The sequence below is a fragment of the Mustela lutreola genome, chromosome 4 (assembly GCF_030435805.1).
Source record: "Mustela lutreola isolate mMusLut2 chromosome 4, mMusLut2.pri, whole genome shotgun sequence".
Taxonomy (NCBI): domain Eukaryota; kingdom Metazoa; phylum Chordata; class Mammalia; order Carnivora; family Mustelidae; genus Mustela; species Mustela lutreola.
The window spans coordinates 96,552,890-96,571,735 of record NC_081293.1 but is presented as its reverse complement, the minus strand read 5'-3'; the positions used below and the strand labels follow the sequence as shown (position 1 = coordinate 96,571,735).

General features: G+C 41.8%; 1 protein-coding gene across 1 annotated transcript in view; it reads right to left on the bottom strand.

Moving 5' to 3' along the window:
- Positions 1-3,282, bottom strand: part of RALA (RAS like proto-oncogene A) — a 75,605-nt gene extending 72,323 nt beyond the window's left edge. The window contains exon 1 of the mRNA XM_059170558.1: positions 3,029-3,282. The gene's annotated coding sequence lies outside the window, so the exon portion shown is untranslated. The remainder of the gene's footprint in view (positions 1-3,028) is intronic.
- Between the last annotated feature and the right edge of the window lie 15,564 nt (positions 3,283-18,846).

Here is an 18,846-nt window from a genome sequence, read left to right as displayed (position 1 = left end):
CCAGCACTGAATAGCAATCAGACCCTTACAAGAACTCTGCCACTTTTAAGCCTCTATATTAAACCCAAAGTGAAAATGATACCTGGTTTGAAATGATAAAAACAGATCCAGGATACCTTCGCCTCTTCTACATTCTTCCCAATTCCGCCTCCCAACATTCCCCCACCACCTCCTTTAGTGAAAGAACTAAAAAACAAGGTTTCAGGAGAGATCACCATAAAATGGATTTTCCATGGTCCTCTCCAGTAGGGATTATTCAGGTATTTCAGAGCAAAAAGCAGTAATCTACTGCTTGAGTTCCTGACATTCTACTCCTCCAGGACCCCTATTCCAACAACACCCAACCACTTCTTCACGGCACACCCAGGCAGATGAACACCGCATCTGTAGGCACTCACAACAGAAACAGCCGTAACCCTAGGGCCTACTGGATGGCCAAGAGTGCTGAGATCACTGGATTCATGTTCCTGAAGCTCAGCTCAATCAGAAACTTGTTTTTCCTCAGCCTTTTAGGATTAACTGCAATATGCAATGCTCTCAGAAATCGGTACTTTCAAATCCCAACTCTCCTAAATATTAGTTTCCGGCCTCCAGCCAACAGCTTCTCTTAGCCTTAGTAAAGTACAGAAAAGCTACCTATCTTACAGAGGGACTGTGGAGATGAAGAATAATATAACTAAAGGTCTTATCACAGTGTTTGGCGGGCAATCAATGTTATATGGACTGTTATTACCAAGAGGGTTGCTGAATTAAAAAAGAGATCTCACCTCTGTACAGTGATATTGCTAAGAAACTGCAGGCCTCCCTCTCCTTAGTGTCTAAGAGTTAAAACATTTTATAAAACAATAAAAATCACAAACTTTCTCCCTACTACTTCCAAATCATAATATTTTTCCTCATCAAGAGTTCATACTATTTTAAAAATGCCTGTTCTTGCCACCCATTCCAAAAAGTGATTCCAGTCCATTCATGTATATCCTGCAGACACTGAGCTTTGGAAACAAGTGCAGGACCACCACCAGGCATGTGGAGAGGAAAGAAGATAACAGCACTTTTTTGGGGGGACCTCTCGGAAGTGAAAACAACCCAACCATCTATAGACAAAAATTATTCCCCCACACAAATGGCAGAAAAGATCCTTCCCTATAATTGGCCCTTCTTTTCCCCTGAAAGCCCTGCAAAGAAAGGGTTGTATGAAACTACTTTAAAATAAGTGATAAGATGGCTGCACATTCAGCAGACACACTAGAGAACATCAGGATCTTGACAAAGAAATGTGAAAGTGGCTACTGGTAAATCATGCCAAGGTCATATCAGGATGTCAGAGGATTTCCTCTACCCCTGGGAGAAATAAGCCACTAAAAGCAATTCCGCGATGTATCGTGTTTTCCAAACAGCGGTGACTTCTAATTTCCTCTTTTGTAATTAAAATTACTGTATGGCTATCAACCCCAAACATAAACTTACTATCACTAAGAAATCTCTTCTTAATAACCCTGGATAAACATGTTTAAGTAGTTAAGTACTGAAGACTGGAATACAAGCTATTATAATGCCCAATCACAATATCCCAAATATAATTTTAACCTTTCAGAGGAGGATAGTTTTGGAAGGACAGCCGAGGATTCTTCGTAAATTGTCCTTTTCATCACGTTAAAAAACATTAACACAAAGCAAAGTCTGTATGTGCCAAGAAACTGGGACACAAACAAAAAACCAACAAAATAAACGATTCCTGAGGCAATTGTGGGGTCAGCTACACGTTCATTCATTCAGTGAAGAAATATGGGAATAACTTCTATGTGCCAGTCATCACTTATGAACACAGGGATGCATAAGACATAGTTCCTGGCCTCAAAAAATGTAGTCTAAAATTAACGTCTGAAGAGTCACAAGAGTCATTTTACAATAAAATTGTATTAATAGACATAGGAATACATAAACTAGTAAAATACATTTACATATATTAATAAACAAGCTGAAAAAAAAAAAAGACCCTCTACTGCAAATTTACTAACAAATTTTGTTATCCGAGTCTGAAACATGACTAAAGTTGTAATGTACTTTCAGGACAAAAATTAACTAATGACACACGTTTTACGAAGGCCTCCTCACGCCCCGCCCCTCCCCCCAACACACACCAAACACAATTTGTAAATTGGGTGCTTTTCAGCTTGACACGCAGGGCGTGGCACGGGAGTTCTCACACAACCCCAAAGACACCTGGATAAGCTCTCACAAGTCTGGACATTCAGGTTTCTCAAGCAAAAGCCAGTTAACTCCCTAATTCTCCTTAAACCTTGAAACAACACTGCCACCTCTCTGTGCTGTCATCCCTGCCCACTTACACACATATACCCAGACTAAAGCATACAAATCACATCTTCCACTCCCGGAAAACCGTAAGGAACAAATCCAGAGGAATGACCCTCTCACTCAAAAAATATCTGTATTCTCTTCCTCGCTTTAGAGGCTAGATTACCCTAATATGACTAAAGCTGTGCAGTTCAAAGCTGAGCATCTAATGACTTCAGTCTGAAAAAGCCATTCCTTTAACTAGCACAAAACCCTGGCGGAGATGCTTAAAAAGCAACTGCTCTAGTACAGGCGAGGAGTGGAAGAAAGGGAAGGAGGGGAGAGGGGCGGAGTGAAGCGCGGGGACTGCGGCGGTGGCGACGGGTCCCCCCAGGTCGCGGGCACCGCCCAGGCGGGGACCTCGGCGCGGCGGGCCAGAGATGCAGGGTGACCTTCCGACGAAGCCAACTCAAGGAGGTGCTGGGCTCGGAGGACCGAGCCGCAGCCGCCGGCTCTCGGGGGTGCACTCGCCCGCACAGCAGTGAACACCGCGCCCGGGATTCCAGCCCGGGCTCGTCCAGCAGCTCGTTCCGGGACAGAAGGCGGGATGTGCAATCTCGGCGTCCGGGCCCTGAGCCTGGGCCTCGGCCCGCCGCCGCCCGGACACACCCCCGCCGCCGCAGCCCCGGCCACCCCAACCCCTCCTGCGGCGGCCCGGGCAGGCATCGCTCACCTGCACCGCAAGCCGGTCCTCCGCCCCGCGGGTTCTGGAAGCCGCGGCTGGGCTGGCCTCGGCCGGAGAGAGCTTGGCCCTTGTCGTCTGGGAGGCTCCCCGCCGCGAGCGGCAGAAGGACGAGTCCGACGGGCGGCGGCGGAGCCTTGGCGGCAGGAGGAGGAGGAGGACTCGGGGTGCTCCGCTCTCCGGAGATCCACCCTCCTCCTGGCCGCTCTGCAGCAGCCGCCGCAGATCACTTCCGGGGCGCTGGGGGAGCGGGGCGGGGCCGGCTGGGGAGCAACTTCCTGTCCGTGGGCGGAGAGGAGGTTGTCGGGGGCTGGGGCTGGAGAACAATGGCCAGGAGGGCGCGGACTTGCGGGCGTCTACCCGCTGCGTGCTGAGAGCTGGCTGCGCTGCCCTGCGGACCGCCCCATCCCCGGCTTCCCGCGCCCGGCGAGGTGGACTCGCCTCCCGGGGTCCCGGGAGCTGCCGCAGGCCTCGCGGAGGTTTCCGGATCTCGGCGTCGGCGCCGCGACGTCCTTGTCTCTCTTCTGGGGACCAGGAGGGGGTTCTCGGGGAAGGAGGGGAAAGCGGAGGCCGCCATCTTGCTTTCGGGGGCCGCCGCTCCCCCTGGTTGTCCCAGGGTGGAGGCCGCTTGTCCCGTGGCCGGGGTTTTCCCGAGTGGGGCTGGCGACGTGGCTCGTTGCGGGCGGAAAACTTGGAGATGGTTTGGTCGGTTCCCTGCCCTGGCCGGAGGGTTCCGGTAGCCGCCCTGGGCCTCGGGTCTAACTGCTGATCCCTGGAGAGCCCGGACCTTAGGGTGTTTTGTGATTTTTTACTGAGGGGACTCGAGTCCCCGGACACCGCAGGCCTCGTGTCCGGTGCGGCCCTGAGATCAGGCGGCGCCCCCATCTTGTGATTTGGTGGCTTGAGTTAGAAGAGTTGCACTAAATCGGCTCCTCTGACCCTTTCCACAGATTTGAACGAGATCGTTTGCTTAAGATCCGTTAGCGCTCGGAGTCTTCCCTGTTGACATTTATTTATCCCCTTCTCTCCTCCCACTGCTGAGTAGCAGTTCCCAGCTTTGCACAACTCGTTCAAGGAATGCCCACTCTGACGGGCCGACGTGGAAGCAAGTAATTATGGTTGGAGGGATGGTGGACCAAGGTATCCAGAGGGAAGAATGGAGGTCTCATAACTGCGTTAGGTTTTCAAGATAAGGGATTTCCCAGCACAAACTTAAGGGTGGGATGGTAAAGCCAAATCCTAGCAAAAAGGACATGCAGCAAAGGGAAAAATAGTATGTGTTTAGAAGTCTGGGTAATATTACAGGACTTAAAAGTTAAAGCCTGAGTTGCTGAAAAGGATGAATCTGGAGAAGCAGATAGGAACCAAATTGTGAACCGTCTTTCACTCCTTGGTGAGGCAATGAATAGAGGAGTGACCCTGGACAGTTTTACAGTTTAGGCTGTTGGTAGAGGACATTAGTTGAGAGGAAGAAGAGGGGAAGAGGGCTTGTGGACGAGGGGACTTGACAGAAATCAAGAGAAAGGATAAGGACCATTATGGGGAGTGTCTGTGAGCACCCAAAGAAGATGGATTCCAAAAATACCAGGATGCCAAATCAAGTGATTGTAATTGTAATTGATTGCTGGGGGGAAGATTCTGGGTAAGCCAATGGAAGTAGCAACATGATGCCTTGCTTTGCGTTGGGGAGAGGGTAAAGGTGTACATTACCAAATGGAATAGGGAATGGCTGCGATGGGAAAAGGGAGGGGATGTGGAAACGAGTGCCATTTTGGACCTGGCCAGCTTGAGGTGCCAGTGATGCTGTCTCAGGCAGTTGCTACATGGGTCCGGAGTTCTGGGCTGAAGTTAGAAACACCACAGGCTTGTATCACCACATGCAAGCCCACTGCAGGCCCACTTTGTCGAGCACAGTTTCAAAACCACTTCTTTCTCCCTACCTTTTCTTGGGAAAATTGCAGAAATACTACGTTTTAAAAATCCCGATGTGATAATTATACATATGCCCATGCCAATACTCAAATGTTTAATGTTTCTATTGGACCGGAAAGGTCAGGCTTACAAAAAAACAGTATGACAGTGACAACTAGTATATAAGCATAAACTCAAAGATGAAATATCATTAATTTTAAAAATTGTTAGGTTTAATCATTGACAATAAACAGCTTCTTTAAAGCCAGCCAGAAAGGACTGAGGACAGTAGTTTGCACAAACACCTGTTGACTGGAGAACGAGGAAGATGACTTCAAGAAGAGTGAGCAATGGGAACACAATGATAGACAACCTCAAGTTCATTAGTCAGCATGTCTCAGTTTCTTCATTGTTGATAGCCACACTAACCTAGCCAAAAGCACTCAGAAATAGAATGGATCATTTTGAGCAGAGGCTTTGGAAAGCAACAAATAATAAAAGCCCTATGAATAAGAGTTACAGTGGCAAACCAAAGGGTAATTATTAGTTTTTATTCAACATTTTTGAATATAAAAAATAAAGAATTCTCACCTTTAATCCATAGATTATTCAAATACATTATTTGCAGTTTTCTTAGAGTAGAAATACATGTAGGCGTATTAAACAACCCTTTAATGGGTACCATACTGAACTGGAAATGAGAACAATGATCTCGAGGCCCTTTTTCTTTGTTCACCTTACGACCCGAGCACAGTCCCTTAACCTCTCCATGCCCTAGTTTCTTTGTAAAATAGAGATAATAATAACCCTCTACTGGCCTACCTCTCAGAGATATTATAAGAAATAACAAATTAATGCTTTAAAAGCTCTGAGGTACTTGGATGAAAGGGTATAATTGTGACTACATATCATTAATAATTAGCACTAATATCCAGTAGAACTCATGAGCGTTCCTAAATTTGCTGCCTGGGCAACTCAAAGAACATGAAGGATTCTGTTTATAAAATAGGCTTAGATTTAAAAAAAAGAAAAAAGAAAAGAAAAGCTGAGCTTTCTTCTTGTGAGTATAAATTTTTATTATTTATGATCAAACCTGTGTGTTAAATATACTATGAGTAAGAAGTAAAAGGAATTTTTAGTAACTACAGCTCTTATGTTCACTGCTGTTATAGATAATCTGTATTTTAGGGGGGATGTATAGAGTGGTATGCTTTTGTCAGAATCTTGTTTTAGAACTAATGATTAGTTTACTGAAGTTAGTTTACTAGAATTTTCTATGAAAGCATTACACATCCCCAAAGGATAGTAAGAATTTTATCTGCAGTTACATGTTTATCTGAAACCTGAAGCATTCCTGTGAATCTTTTGTCATTCCCATGATTGTTTAATCAGAAATATAAAATTAAATATATAGGTCCCTGAGGTTTTATCCAAAGTCTACCCTACAGTAGATGAAATTTTGCCCATTAGATTCGTGGCTTCGGTATTTCTATGTTGAAAGGTATATGCATAAACACATTTAAACATATTCATGGCTATATTATGTGCATATTTTATACGTATACTTATTACATACCAATTTATAAAAATGTTACATGAATGTACATTAACTACACATACAGAAACAACTGTTAACAACAGAAACCTCTTTGGGTGTATTGGCCAGATAGGAAAGCAGTGGTTATTAGCAATTTGTCAATATTGATGGAAAAACAACTCAAAATACATGTTATTTTCTATAATACCCATAGTACCTTAACCTTTATATTACTTCATTTTGTTTTCACAACAACTTTGTGAGGCACACATTATTCAGAAAAAGAGTTTGACTCCAAAGTCAAACTTTGGAGATTCCCAGAGACACTGTTCCCTGTAGTACTTAATACTGTGGTTACCAGCTTGATATGACAGACCAGAACGTATTTATAATATGACATACCTGGCTTATGAGTGATAGACTGCAGGATCTGAAATTCAGCCACACTTAAATTTTTGAAAATTAAGTTGCTATTATGTTTATGGCAGTATCTTCACCAGAAATTTTGTTTTATTCATCTTTTTATTCTTCATGATGTCAGGCATAAATACTCAAAGTATTTTAGGGATGAAAATAAAAAGTATACTGTGATGACCAGTTGACTAAGAAAAAAATATATATATATATAGATAGATGAGTGGCTCAGTCGGTTAAGCATCTGCCTTCAGCTCAGGTCATGATCCTGGGGTCCTGGAATCAAGTCCTGTATTGGGCTCCTTGCTTGGCAGGGAGTCTGCTTCTCTCTCTGCCTTACACTCCCCAGCTTGTGCTTTTTTCCCCCCTCTCTCTCTGTGGCAAATAAATAAAATCTTTTAAAAAATTAAAAAACAGGTGTGTGTGTGTGTGTGTGTGAACGTATAACAGCCTCCTAATTCTGATGAACGGTCAAGTCAGGTTTGGGAAGCTCCGGTTTCATTAACTTATCCAAAGTCACCCAGAACCGTAAATAGAGCCAGAAACAAACAAATCTTGTAAGCCCAAGTTAAAGATCTTTTCACTGGACCTTTACTGTCTACATATGACAGGGTAGGAGAGCAAAATAGCGAGTTCATTTTTAAAATTACTTGTTTTACCATATTGTGTTGTATGGTTAAAGATTTTATTTTTAAGTATCTACACCCAACCTAGGGCTCGAACTCATGACCCCAGGATAAGAGTTGCATTCTCCACAGATGGAGGCAGCCAGGTGCCCCTCTGTTACATGGTTTTAAGATTAAATGAGTTTATACCTGGAGAGTGCTTAGAACCTTATCGGGCATGAGGCAAGTATGGTGTTAAATAGTAAGTTTTCCAGCTATATTGCTCCTGTTGCCCAGGATTAAAATTAGTAAGATTATGTTAGATAGAGGCATTTTCTATGTAGAAAAAAATGTATGTAAATAATGGTGGTATCTTTTTTTTTTTTTTTTTGTCATAGAAGCTTTGAATTTGTATAGCTGAAAATATTTCTATGTTGTTTCTTTTAATATTTCCTGACACAGTAAAAGAAATGTTAATAATATACCTATTAAATAAAGTTTTGGAATTGAGGCTGTGTAGTATTTTCATATCATTTTAAGACATAGTTAAGATACATGAGATGATGTATTTTATTTATTTTACATTGTCCTCCTATCACTAAACTAGTTACAAAAATCAATTCTTACTGTTGTGTAATCAAATATTCACTGTTTAGAAGCCATTGGCTGCTCGGATTGACCTTTCAAATGAAATATTTCCCTGGAACAAGGCAATAGATAAACTCGGTTCTATTTAATTTCTCTACTTCTCTACAGGTTTCTCTGTAGTCTTTCAGCCTTGAACAAATGTTTCTACTTGTTAACTATAAATAAAATCGTACATTTTCATCCCGAGTAAATGAAGAACCCAATTTGATATTTAAGGGCTCTTTGATATATTTGGAGAAAGTCTGGCAAAGTATGCCTTTGGTCATCATCTGTGACTGAAAATTGATACTCCTCTTAGTGTTTGTTCCGTTTCATAAGTTGTATGACTTGCCAGAGGAATTATCACATAGCAGCAATTTCTAGTAGCTCCTGTATTCCTTTGTGTGTGTGGGGGGGGGGGGCATACACATACACGGGGTGCCTTCACATCTTCATGCAGAACATGAATTTAGTCTTTAATATATTTCATTAAGTGAATTATACTATACCCTTTTCCGAAGGTGAGGATAGACCAGAACAGAAGGTATTTACAAAGTCAGGAGAGACCTGGTAGGTATGATTAGACCAGAAGGTACAGATCTGAGAAGCCAGACGGAAGAACTAGATTCCATTAGTGGTGAAACAGCTGGCTACCGGAGTCCAGAGTCAGCCAACAGAAGGGAATTAAATTAGCATTTATTGAATATCTACTATATTTCAGACTTTGCAGCAGTTAGCTTACAAAAGAAGGAACATTTGGTGAGGCTTCATAAATCTAGGTGGTTTGAGTCTTGGAAGTCAGAGAAAATAGTATTAATAAGCAGCACACTTGAACAAATCCTATTATTCTCTGCCTTTTAAAATACTTATACTGGGGGTGCCTGGCTGGCTCAGTTGATAGAGCATGTGACTCTGATCTCGGGGTTGTGAGTTTGAGCCCCACATTAGGTATAGAGATTACTTAAAAATAAACACTTAAAAAATCTTTAGGGGCACCCGAGTGGCTCAGTCGGTTGAATATCTGACTCTTGATTTCAGCTCAGGTCATGATCTCAGGATCATGGGAGCATGGTTGGACTCCCCGCTCAGTGGGGATTCTGCTTGCCCCTCTCTCTGCTCCCACCACAACCTGCTCATGCTCACTTTCTTTTTCAAATGGATGAATGGGTAAAATCTTAAAAAAAACAAACAAACATACTGTATAGTTTATTATAAGAATTAAAAATTACATGAGATGTTATGTTAGTTACTATATATAACCAAACACATCTTTTGAACCGTATCCATCCCTTCTTTGTTCTTTCTACCATAGACAAGCATTGTTCTTTCTGTTCTGAATCTCAACTCCTCCTATCTACTGGAGGACCTATCTTCATCCGTTGTTCTCTTCATTGTGTACTCAGCTCTTACCCTATTGGTTCCTTGTCTTTGGTATTTTTATTGGTACAAGGTATCTCCCTCATATCCTCTCTCCCTCTATCTTCCACCTAGATTCTTCTTCCTTTCAGTAAAGAAAATTTTCCAGAGAATTTTTTGTGCTTATCTCCCCTTCCTCATCTCCAAGTCACTCTTCAACCATTTGTAATCAAGCTTGCATCCCCAGCACTACTCTGAAACTACTCTGATAAAGTCACCAATATCACCCCTATTATATGATATCTCTCTCTCTCTCTCTCTTTGAAGGGGGTGAGGGGCATAGGGAGACAGAGAATCTTAAGCATGCTCCACTCCTACCACAGAGCCAGACATGGGGCTTGATCTCACTACCTGAGATCACAACCTGAGCTGAAACCAAGAGTTGAATCCTTGACTAACTGAGCTACCCAGGCACCCCATGATATCTCTAACTTATTAATGTTTCAACAACTTTTGAGTTCATTGATCATTCCTTTCTTTTTGAAACAATCTGTTCTCTTAGCTTCTGTAATACTACACTTCATTGTTTCTTTTCTGGCCACTCCTTGTTGTCCTTGGTCCTTCTGTCTTCCTTGGTCCTTCTGTCTTTGCTTAAATTTTGCCATTCCAAAGAAGTCTAAAGCTCTTCTCACTCTTGTCTGGTCTACATGTTCTCTTGGATGATCTCATCCATGCCCAACGTATGGATAATACATTGATGTCTTCTAGCCACGAGCCCACTCCTGAGCTTGACACCCATATATTCGGTTCCTTCCTTATATCTCTTTGGTGTTTCATAGGCATCCAACTCAAACACAGAATGTCCACACTGAACTGATGCCATCACTCACCCCAAATGCCCCAAACTAGAAATCTAAATGTTTACTTTGCATTTTCCATCTTCTCCCTCAACATCTACTTTATCACCACAATCTTTTAAACTTTCCCCCTTAGGATATCTCAAAGTCATCCATTCCACTCCGTATCTACTCCCACTCTCCTAATCTGAGCCATTTCTACCTGCTTACCATTACTGCTGTCCAGATCCAGTGGGTTTAGTGTAGTCCCCTCTATATCCACTCTTCATGCTGCAACTCTTATGATCTTCCAGAGGCAAATGGATTCATATAATTCCTCCGCTTCAATACTTTTGGTACTTCCATTAATTTCAGGATGGTTCTGAATTCCTTTATCTGTCCTATGCAGCCTTACACAATCTAATGTCAACTGATATCTGTAGTCTCATCTCTGGTCACTCATCATTTCCCTCATTACACACACGCACACACACACATGCAGGTCCAAGAAAACAAGTAGTTGTCTGCTTTTTTATATACTGTGGTCCCCCAAAATGTGTGAAAGTTAAATGAACAAAAGTTAAGATATATTTTATGAGGTTTGTAAGATTATAAAACAAACCCTAGAATACTTCCAATTATTGTACAAAGTTTTTATTTTTTAACCCCTGCCATGTGTATACCTAATATATTTAAAACCTAGGTTAAACATTGAATATGATAAATTTCTTTTTTTTAATTTTTAATTTTTTATAATCATATAATATATTTTTATCCCTCGGGGTATAGGTCTGTGAATCGCCAGGTTTACACACTTCACAGCACTCACCATAGCACATACCCTCAATATGATAAATTTCCAGTTCTCCCACTTATGGTGACATTTAGTAGGCAAAATTCATTTTCACGTTGGAAAGAAGCTGGTAATGTATATTTTGTAGAGTAGTGATCATTTTTGTTAATGTTGGGAAATTACTGAGAGAAACTTGAATTCCAGCTTTCTCTTGGTAACAGGTTCATTAGTGAGGTGTGTCCCTATTCTGTTTGCACAATGTTCTTTCTGTGTTCAAATCACGGGAATACTTAAGGATGGCAATGAGCAATCCATAATTTTAACAATTTCTCCATTCCCGTTGTCACTGTATTTTATGTTTTAGACACAACTGTAAAGGGTAAATTTCCAGGATTTTTAAAACATGCTTGAAAAGCATTCTTTTCTTTCACTGAACTCACAGGAAATCCACTTCAACAAGCATCTGATTTGGGCTAAAGATTCACAACATGAGGAAAACCTAATGATTTTTTTTTTTGGCCTTTGTCTCATTTACACTGTTAGTAACAACTTTTTAAAATTTCTTTCATTAATTTTTATAAAAGATGAAGTTCCAATGCAGTAAAATACAAATAATTGCACAAGCACTGCAGTACAAAGATTATCTGAAAGTCAGTTGTCAGATGGCAATGAACACTGCTGTGTCATAAAAACTTCCCATTTTTATCAGTGGATATGTTGTGATCTCAATTCAGCCTAGAAAAAGTAGAGGGTGGGGTGGGAGTGGATTCAGTGAAGTCTAGTACCACTTCATGTGGCGTTCTTGTCACTGCTGTGTCTCCTGCCTGGAGAAAATCTCTCACCTCCCCCTCCAGCCTCCTACCTCCCCTTCGCTTCTCTTTCACACCACATGGCAACTACTCATCACTACATTCTACTCTCCTTTCACATCGCAACTTAGATGTCACTTCAAAAGGACTTTCCACACCTTCCCTGACTACCGCAGGTGACAGGCATGGGCTCCCTTCATGTCCCTGGGCTTTGCTTAACATCTAGTACAGTATATTAGAATTGTTTGTTTGTATTTCTTACTTGATAAGGAGGGCAGGAATTACATCTATTTTGTTTATAGTTATGTCTTAGATTGATATCAACTTCTTATTTAAAGATTTTATTTATTTAAGAAAGAGAGGGAGAGAGAGAGAGCACGAGCAGGGAGTGGGGTGGGGGGAGAGAGACAAGAAAGATCCTCATTGAGCTGAGCACAGAGCCCGAGACAGAGCTCCACGTGGGGCTCAGTCCCAGAAACCTGAGATCATGACACGAGCTGAAGGCAGACGCTTAATTGACTGAGCCACCCAGGTGCCCCAGGGATTTTGAAGTTCTAAGAGACCTTTGATGTGGTCTAGATCAGAGAATTTCTCAAAAACCATTTTACCATGACCCGTGGAGGTAGGCCCAAAGATGCTGCAGCCCACCAGTTTCAATTTTCTTTTCTATTTTTTCTAAGATTTTATTTTAAAGTAATCCCCACACCCAGTGTGGGACATCCCTGAGATCGAGTCTCATGTTCCACTGCCTGAGCCAGCCAGGTGCCCCGTTTCCATTTTCTAATGAAAAGAACTCAACAATGATGAATGGATCAATAAAAATTGTAGAACCAAATTCTAGTTTTTCCTCAGACCAGCATTAAGTAAAAAGAATAATCTACAGAACATGAATCACTCACCTGTAGAACTGAAGAAAAGTCTTGTCTTGTAAAACATTCCCAGTTCATATATGTCAGGGTTCTCTACAGAAAGAGAGCCAACAACAGATTATCTATCTACCTATCTATCATCTATCTATCTATATCTAGGAATTGGCTTACACAATATGGAGGCTGAGAAGCTTCAAGATCTGTGGTCAGCAAGCTGGGGACTTGGTAGGGGGGACAATGCTATAAGTTCCAGTCCAAAGGCCAGTAGGCCGGAGAGTCAAGAAGAGCCAGGGTTTAGGTTTGACTCTGAAGGAAGAAAAAGAGCTGATGTCCCGGTTCAAAGGCAGTCAGGTAGGAGGAGTTCCCTCTTCTCTGCAGGAGGGTCAGCGGCCTTGTTTTACTCAGACCTTCAACTGATTAGACATGGCCCATTCATGTTAGGAAGAGCAACCTGCTTTACTTAGTCTACTGATTGAAATGTTATTCTCCTCTAAAAACACTCTCACAGGCACCCTCAGGAAAATGTTTGATCAAATATCTGGGCACCCTGTTGTCCAAAGAAGTTGGCACATAAAATTAGCCATCACAGCCCATGTGGTAGGATGTCAGCTTACAGTAGGTTATAAAGTCACTTTGACCTGATCTGGTTTCCTACCAAAACAAGAATCTCTCGATAACACCGCTGCAAGCTGGCTATGTTCCTTGACTTGAAGGATATCTCACTATAATTTTAGCCAATTGTCCTACTTCTAACCTGTTGAACTATCCAGGATAGTTCTATACCATATCCCCCATACTAACTTTTCAAATAAATTAATATTCCTGTTATAGTCTCCCAAGTGTTTTTCTTCCCCCAGGATAAATAGCCCCGGCTCATTTTTCTAATCCTCATAGTACAGGATTTCTTTGATGCACTCTACTTTTGTCAGTTTTCATAAAATATAATGCTTTGAACAGAAAACATTTCCTAAATTGGTTCTAACTCCTTTATGCTGAAAAAAAAAACAACTTTGAGTCTCTGTTAATATTCTTACCATAAAACAAAAGGAACTTCCTGTTGTGAGAACCACTAAAACCATTATTTATGACTAATAATCACACTAGTCTTAATATAGTGTACATTATATTGTGTGTACACACACACACACACACACACCCTACAAAGTATATATGTATATATGTATATCTTTTACACATCCAGCAATATATCATTTTCCTTGAGACTCAAATACCTGTGGAAGTCACACTGTGGACCTAAAATCCTGATTTTTTGGGTATCTGCCTATACCTGCTTTGTGACTCAGGTGAAGATGACTCATACCCAACCTAGGAGAAAACCAATTAGAGTGTTTCTGAAGGGAAGCAATCTCCCTTGTCAGGAGATTGGCTTAATAGCAGGCATGTGATATAATTCTGGCCAACTGGGTATGTAGGGAAGTCTGCTGGAGTTGCTTCTTGGAAAGATTTCCACATTCATAAAAAGGAGATTCCAAGAAATGGTCTCTTTCCTGCCTCTGGATATTATATCAGGATGTGTTGCCAGGAATTGCTTTTTGCTGTCAGCCGGAAATGTCAGAGTGAAAATACTGAAAGCACCTAAGTCCTTAACATCAACCAACCTCTCCTCTGTATTTTCTGCCCTTCTTTTATCCTTGCCATTATGTGAGACAATTAACTATCTTATCATTTAGGTCAGATTGAACCAGGGTTCTCTGTTACTTGCATCCAAAGCCATCTTACTTGATAAACTCTGCCCTTGATCTATTTCAGAAACCGAATTAACCCTCATCTTGGCATTGGTGGGAAATCCAAAATCCTCCCGATATTTTTTTTGAAGTTCCTCAGGCTGACATTCTTCAAGTTCAACTTCTTGGTTCTACTGAATTCTTCACCACCCATATCCTCTGGCAAAGTGTATCCTTATGCACTGTGTTCATTCAACCATTGGAACATGACTTCTTTTCCTCCATATAAAAAAACCCATTCATATCAGAAACACAGAACTATGTGTATGCGTGTATGTGTGTATGTGTGTGCACCAAACTTTACTGAAGTTTCAGAATAAGAGAATAAAGCCTACGTTACTCCACTTAGACATCTTAAAATGGATTATTAGACATTAATGTTTCTAGACATCCTCAGGAATTCTGTCTATTGGAAATTTTCACTGATCACCTTCCACAGTAGTCTCTGCTTTCAATCTTCAAGCTAATGTCTTCAGGACGAAGTACTTCATCATAATTCTCAGACCTCGTTTTCAGATTAATTTAATTTTCCACCTACTTAGGGACTGGGGCTTATGTTTGCATACCAAAACTCATTACCTGCACTGCTAAGTTAAGAGCCATTTGCTTCAGGTCTTACTTTTGGGGGAATGTGGAAAAGTTGGCAGATACTAGAAAACTTCAGTCCCTGCTATGAGTATCTGCCAAAGGAAGCAACAGGTAGTAATGTTCTCCCTGATAGGAATTCTGCCACTTCATCTTAGAAGAAACAGCTGTAGTAACTGCGAGTTTTGTTTGTTTCTATTTATTTGTTATTTTAGAGAGAGAGAAAGAGGGAACACACATGAGCAGAGTGGGTGGGGGAGCTGCAGATGGAGAGGGAGAGAGAGAATCTTAAGTAGGCTCCATGACCTTGAGATCATGACCTGAGCTGAAACCCAGAGTTGGACACTCAACCAACTGAGCCATCCAGGCGCCCCAAAGTCACTGTGAGTTTTAAAGAATATCTTTCCTTTGTATATGCATTACATGAATGCTAATACAAGGACTGTGTGAGAACATATGCAAAATGGATCTTCTCAGAAACCTTGAATCTTTTTGTGTGCTAACGACCTCTATGGCATGGGAATCCTCTTTTCATCACCAGTTTCTATTCACGGTAAAACTCTGAGTAGGGGTGCCTGGGTGGCTCAGTTGGTTAAGCGACTGCTTTTGGCTCAGGTCATGATCCTGGAGTTCTGGGATCGAGTCCCACATGGGCTCCTTGTTCAGCAGGGAGTCTGCTTCTCCCTCTGACATCTCTCCTCTCATGCTCTCTCTCTCTCAAATAAATAAATAAAAATCTTAAACAACAACAACAACAACTCTGAATGAAATAAAACTTGGCTTTTAAAAACTCTTAGAGGGGCAGTTGGGTCGCTGAGTGGGTTAAGCCTCTGCCTTTGGCTTGGGTTATGATCTCAGGGTCCTGGGATCGAGCCCCTCATCAGGCTCTCTGCTCAGCAGGGAGCCTGCTTCCCCCGCCCTCTCTCTCTGCCTGCCTCTCTACTGGTGATCTCTCTCTGTCAAATAAATAAATAAAATCTTAAAAAAATAAAACCTCTTAGAAATGTGTTGTCTAGGGCGCCTGGGTGGCTCAGTGGGTTAAAGCCTCTGCCTTCTACTCAGGTCATGATCTCAGGGTCCTGGAATCAAGCCCCGCATCAGGCTCTCTGCTCGGCAGGGAGCCTGCTTCCTCCTCTCTCTCTGCCTGCCTCTCTGCCTACTTTCGATTTCTGTCTCTGTCAAATAAATAAATAAAATAAAATAAAATAAAATAATGTGTTGTCTACCTACCTCTCTGCAAGTCTCTTCGGTATCAAGAAAACCAACTATGTCACTGATTTGCTTCAGGGGTGTGTTGGTTGGATCGGGCTGGGGTGTGGCAAGTTTCTGGCTGTAGCAGATTGGGGAATTTTCAGGGAGAGATTGGATATGCTGAGTCCGGGCTAAATTTAACCACATCTCTCTAACCAGATATTCTCTTAGCTCTCCTTTCTGACTGGCTGTCTTTTTGAGTCCCTCTGATCTGCTTCTAGAAAGGATGGAGGTAGCAAACATGATCCCAAGATAGTCACTACTCCACAAAAATTCCCATTAATTACTCTTTAGGGGTTCCATTTTCAAAAGTAATCTGCTCTCTTAATCCACTCATTTTTTCATTCATTCCTTCATTTAATATTCATTGTTTTCTATATGCTGAGTATGGCTCATCATTAACTCTCCTTGAGGTTAGAATATTCATGAATATACTTCAAACTCTTCTGTTATTTCAGATCAGTGTCAAATCAATATAATGCTCTTTCTAAGAATCTAAATGGGGATTCAACACAACAAGGACCCGTTAGGTCAAGGAAAGCTGGGCTGTTCTTCATAGTTTATCATTACACTTATTGTCAGTTATTCTTGAGAATTCAAAAAACATAGTGCCATAAACAGATTTGCTTACTAGTATTATTTGACCCTGTAAACATTTTACAGTGTTTTCATAAAATAGAGGTAATTGCAGAACTTCGACTTGAATAAAATTAAACAATGAGATTTCTTCTGCTGCTGATCTCAGTCTGCTTACTGTAGCTACCGACTTAGTCAGCTCTAATGTCAGATACTGAGCATGCTCTTGGCATAGGTTTAGTAATATGACGGCATTTCCAAAAAAACTTAGATAACTTCTTAGAATTGTGCCTCCCAGAAAACGATTTCATTTTGCTCTTGATGATGTTTGGTTTGTATAACTTTTGCTTATGCAAAATACTACCAACCAAAGCATCTCTTTCAGAATAGATTCAAACCACCAAGAACTACACTTATAAATAAACATACCCAGTTTTTTAAAGATGATGATGTCACTAGCTTAGTGAATTCATTTCCTGAGGCTGCCATAACAAAGTAGCACGGACTTGGGGGGCTGAAACAAGGGACCCTCACAGTCCTGGAGGCTAGATGTTTAAGTTCAAGGTATGGTCGGTGGTTCCTTCTGCCAGGGTGGGGTTGTGAGGGAGAATCTGTCCATCCTCCCTTGTGGCTTTTGGTCTTCTGTTGACAATCATGGGTTGTCCGTGGCTTGCGGAAGCATCTCCCCCATAGTGTCATCATCTCCACATGGTGTTATCCCTGATGTATGTGTCTGTCCCCAAATCTACCCCTTTAAAAAAAATTTTTTTTCAAGATTTTATTTATTTTCAGAGATCACGAGTAGGCAGAGAGGCAGGCAGAGAGAGTGGGAAGCAGGCTCCCAGCTGAGCAGAGAGCTCGATGTGGGGCTCGATCCCAGGACTCTCGGATCATGACCTGAGCCCAAGGCAGAGGCTTTAACCCACTGAGCCACCCAGGCGTCCCCAAATCCCTTTTAATAAGGACATCAATAATCCTGGATTAGGGTCTGCATATCTCTGGTATGACCTCCATCTTAATTATATCTGCAAAGACCCTATTTCCAAATGAGATCACATCTAAAGCACTGGGGATTAGGACTTCAACATAAGAATTTGGGGGGGGGGCAGTGGGCACCTGGGTGGCTCAGTCAGTTAAGCATCCAACTCTAGGTTTCAGCTCAGGTCATGAGCTCAAGGTCCTGGGACCAAGTCCCATGTCAGGCTCCTCACTCTCTCTTCTTGAGATTCTCTCTCTCCCTCTCTCTCTGGCCTTCCCCCATCCTCTCTCTCTCTCTCTCAAAATAAACAAATGAAATCTTTAAAAAAAAGAATTTGAGAGGGACACAATTCAACCCTTAATATGAAACATATTAAGAATTATTCTTCCTTCAACAAATATTTACCGTTTGTGTGCCAAGCACTGTGCTAGATACTGGGAATAACAGAATAAATAAGATACACACCTTGACCTCAAAAAACTTTAGTTCATGGATTTGTGTCCCTTTTCACTTCTGAAGAAATGAAATAAAACACAAAGGAACTATAAATGATCATAAACCGTATGGCAGGACAGCTAAAGACAATAATAATGGCCAACTTTTGTTGGACACCATGTAGTGTTATCCTGTAAATTACCTCACTGAACGTTTAAAACAACACTACGAAGTAGGAACTATTGTCACTTCTATTTGTAGATAAGGAAACTGAAGCTCTGGGAAGGCTAACAGATGGCCGTGGGAGAATTTAACCCGATGGTCTGGTACTTGAGCGGGAGTCCCCTGTTACCTACTCCCTACATTTGCATACATCTAAAAATGGCAGGAAGAATTGAAACATGTCTTTATGTCTGCCTGCCTGACTGCCTTTCTTCCCTCTTTCCCTCTCATCCTCCTCCCTCCCTCCCTCTTTCTTTCT